The following is a 4928-nucleotide window of genomic DNA, read 5'->3' as shown; positions in this document are numbered from 1 at the left end:
CAGAGACAACATAAGCCATCTCAGTCAAGGATGTACAGTAGATATAACCATGGTTCCATAAAAGTATAATTCCTTATTTTTGCAGTGTCATTGGCTTAGGCCATTAATCTTAGCTACTCAAGAGGCTGAGGTGGGAGGATGGTTTGAGGCCAGAAGTTTGAGACCAACCCGGACAACACAACACAGCTACATCCCATCCTTTACAAAAATTATTCTAATTAGCCTGGTGTGGTGGTGCACGTCTGTAGTTCCAGCTACTTGGGAGGTAGAGGCTCAAGGATCTCTTGAGCCCAGGAGTTTGAGACTACAGTGAGCTATTGTCATGTCACTGTACCCTACCTCTTGATGACAGAGCAAAATATCTTTAAAAAAATAAAACAATAATAATATTTTATTATTCCTGTATCTTTTTGTGTTTAGATACATTTATATATATATAAATACTTACTATTGTGTTACGGTTGCTTGTAGCCTGGGAGAAATAGCAAAATCATATAGCCTAGGTGTGTAGTAACCTATACCATCTGGTTTGTGTATGTACACTCTATGATGTCTACACCACAATGAAATCACCTAACCACACATTTCTCAGAACGTATCTCTATCATAAAGTGACACAATATATATAGAAAGATTTATTTTAAGGATTGATTAATAGAATTATGGATTTTGGCAAGTCCAAAATCTGCAGCTGAAGTCTCATGGCCATCTGCTGGAGAATTCCCTCTGCTGAGGGACTTTATTTTGCTGGAGGAAGGTCAGTCTGTTGTTATATTCAGACCTTCAACTGATTGGATGTGACCCACTCACGTTATACAGGGTAATCCGCTTTACTCAAAATTCACCAATTTAAATGTTAATCTCATCCAAAAACACCATCAAAGAAACATCCAGAATAATGTATGGCCACAGATCTGAATATGATGTCCCAGTCAAGTTAATACATAAAATTAACCATATCAATGATTAAATTGTCAAAGTTTAGAAAATGTAAATGAGATAAAGACTAAAACTCTTCAACTGATTTTTTATGATCTTTTTATTTATGGATTATATGCACTGATTTACATACAAATAAACACAAACAAATCTTATTTGCTTCTGATCCACCATGACACCTTCTCAGCCCCTTTTTCTTCTTCTCTAAGGTTCTCATATTCTCTTGGCCTTCGTTAAATTTTACATCTCTATCATTTTTTAATTTAGTTAATTGCATTCTGAATCACCCAGGGAGAGCGTTTGAATTCTGCCTCTCATAACTGATAAGTTGTTAAGTTGTAGAAATTCTTCCACCATGTTATTTATATTTACACAAATTTATTTATATTCTACTATTCATTTCCAATTGTCATTAATTATTTCCCTGCAGGCCCTTAATACTAACGATATAGAGTATAAAAGTAGAATAACAAACAAGGTTATAACCTACCTTCTCTCCTATTTGCAATCTTTTTTTAAAAAATAGGTCCTGAATTAATCTTTTTGTAATGAATGCTGCTTCCCGGACAAGTAAATTTGTACCTCTCTTTGTTACTTAAAGTACAAGCTACTTTGGCAACAGTTAGGAATCACTAAGATTTTACCTAAAGAAATCTGTAACTCTGTATACAATATAGTTTGTTACTATGTTAATCAATTATTGTTTTGAAATACTTTTTTAACATTAATCTTTTATCTTGTTATTACTGACACTGTCTCTTAGTTTAGGTTATCTGTAGATTCCTTTGGATTTGCTTAAAAGAAACTAATAATTTGCTAATAAATTTTACTTAGATTTTCCAACTTTTTGGCTAGTTTTTATCATTTTGGATATAAGACAAGTTTGAAGGTACCAAATAAAATATTTACTGGGATTGAAATTTTGCATGTTTGCTTTGTGTCCCATTTTAGTGGGCCTATATCTACATATGTAGCATTAATTATATAAATGTTTGATAGCTATTCAATGAGATTGAGACATATCTATTGTTTATAGCTTCGAATTTTTCATAATAAATGAATATTAAATTATATAGAATGTTTTTTCTTTCTTTTTGGATATAAATATTTTTTATAATTTGATGTTAGATATTTTCCTATTCTCAACCAAATTTTATTGGTCTTAATGTGTTAATATTTTATACATCTGTCTTTGATTTTTGTAAATTTGCTAAATTTTTCTGCATTTGTGGTGAGAAACAAGACTGAGTTCCTCAAGTGTTGATGTGATTTGTTATATTTTTACTTAATATACTTAACTTCAAAATAGGCAAAATGTTCACATAACTTATATGTCATAAAATGGTGCACTTTACCTTGACCTACTCATCATGTACCACTGTCTCACATTTCTTGTGTATTTTTTCAAAGTTTGTCTTTATTACTTATACTATCAATAATGATGTGCATTCTCTTACCTCCCTTTTACACAAATGATAGAAACTATGCACATTTTTTCTGAAATTTGACTTTTTCCACATTACACTATAACTTGGAGGTCTTTCTATATCTGTATATTGAAAACACTCTCATTCTTTTATTTAAGGACCAAATTTATTACTCATTCTTTTACTTATTATTTTAGGATTACTATAGAATCTCATGCAGTTGCAGAGAATAAAACTGAGAGACCTCACACACTCTTTACTCAGTTTATTAAAATGTTACTATTTTGCACATGAAAGTACAATAATATTGCAAATGGGAAACTACACTGATACAACCCATGAAGTCTATACAGATTTCACTAATTTTACATACACTCATTTATGTGTTTGTTTATTTAGTTCTTTACAATTTATAACATGTGAGACCACTATTATAGACAATATACTAAACTGCTGAGAAGTCTACGTTATTTGACATGTTGTAACCATTTCTTCATTCTTTTGATTGTTTTCATGGCATATGGTTTTTTTTCCATTTTTTTACTTTTATTCTCCCTATATCATTTTATTAAAGATGAGTGTCTTAATGACAACGTATGCTTGAGATAGTCTTTTACCTGCTCTGCCAACATCTGTCTTTTAATTGATGTATTTGGACCATTCACATTTAATATAGTTACTGATATGTTAGGGTTTAAGTCACTCATTTTATTTTATTTTTTCTCTTTGTTATCTACAACTTTTTTTTTTTTTCTGAGATGGAGTCTTGCTCTGTTGCCCAGGCAGGAGTGCAGTGGTGTGATCTCAGCTCACTGCAACCTCCACTTCCTGGGTTCAAGTGATTCTCTTGCCTCAGTCTCCTGAGTAGCTGGGATTACAGGTGTACATCACCACATCCAGCTACTTTTTGTATTTTTAGTAGAGATGGGGTTAATTTATGCTTTCTTTTTCTGACTTTCCTGTGTGTTACTTGAACTTTTTTCTTTTTTTTTTTTTTGTTTTAGAATTCTAATTTAATTAATCCCACCCAAAAAAAACTTGTTTAAGTAATAGATTGTGGAACAAGTGATATGCTGGGAATTCCAAGGCTAAATTATAGAAACATCCCATCTGAGCCTCTTGGAATGCTTACTCTAGGGGAATTCATTGCTGGTAAAAATAAAAATTGATACAGCCACTTAAGATAAACAAGCTTTTTATTGTACAACCAGAAAATTTAGAGATATTTGTTCAAGATAAGTAAAAGCACTCTTGCACAAGAAGACAAAAGATACTGACATTAATAGCAGTATTATTCACAATAATAAACAAACTTAAGCAAAACAAATAACATGATTTGATTCTATGTCTCCACCCAATTCTCATCTTGAATTGTAATGTTGTAATCCTCATGTGTTGTGGAAGAAAGCTGATGAGAGGTGGTTGATTCATGAGGGCTGTTTCCCCCATGCTGTTCTTATAATATAAGTTCTCATGAGATCTGAGGGTTTTAGAAGTATCTGTCATTTACCCTGCTAGCACTCATTCTCTCTCCTTATGCCCTGGGAAGAGGTGCCTTCTACCATGACTTTAAGTTTCCTGAGGCCTCTCCAGCCATGCAGAACTGATTGTCAATTAAACCTCTTTTCTTCAAGAAATACTCAGTCTCAAGTATTTCTTCATAAATTACCCAGTCTCAGGTATTTCTTCACAGTAGTGTGAAAATGGACTAATACAGTAAATTGGTACTGAGGGAGTGGGGTGCTGCTGTAAGGATACCCAAAATTGTGGCAGTGACTTTGGAAGTGGGTAACAGGCAGAGGTTTGAACAGTTTGGAGGGCTCAGGAGAAGACAGAAAAATATAGAAAAGTTTGGAACTTCTTAGAGACTTGGAAGGTTCCAGTGACAGAGAGATGTGGGAAAGCTTGGAACTTCCTAAATACTTACTGAATGGCTTTGACCAAAATTCTGATAATGATATGGACAATTAAGTCCAGGTTGAGGTTGTCTCAGATGGAGATGAAGAACTTGTAAGAACTATAATAAAAGTGATTCTTTATATGCTTTAGCAAACAGAATGGTGGCATTTAACCCCTGACTAGAGGCAGTAGGGACAATGACTATAGTCGTAGTGATAGTGTCAGTTATAGAGGCGGTAGTCACAGAGGCAGTAGGAACAATGGCTAGAGATCTGTGGAACTTTGAACTTGAAAGAGATGATTTAGGGTATCTGACAGAAGAAATTTATGGGTGACAAAACATTCGAAGGGAAGCGGAGCATAAAAGTTTGAACGATTTGCAGTCTGATGATGCAATAGAAAAAAAATCCATTTTCTGAGTTGAAATTCAAACCAGCTGCAAAAATTTACATAAGTAATAAGGAGCCAAATGTTAATCACCAAGGCAATTGGATAAATGTCTCCACGGTATGTAAGAGACCATTGTGGCAGTCCCTCTACTCATAGACCTGGAATCATAGGAGGGAAAAAATGGAATTGGTGCTCTGCATTCCAGATACTCCAGCCATGGCTAAAACTGAAGGTGCAGCACAGGACATTGCTTTGAAGGGGCATGCCTCAAGC

This window comes from Mandrillus leucophaeus, unplaced genomic scaffold (genome assembly GCF_000951045.1).
Source record: "Mandrillus leucophaeus isolate KB7577 unplaced genomic scaffold, Mleu.le_1.0 Scaffold450, whole genome shotgun sequence".
NCBI lineage: Eukaryota > Metazoa > Chordata > Mammalia > Primates > Cercopithecidae > Mandrillus > Mandrillus leucophaeus.
This window is presented reverse-complemented; position numbering follows the sequence as displayed.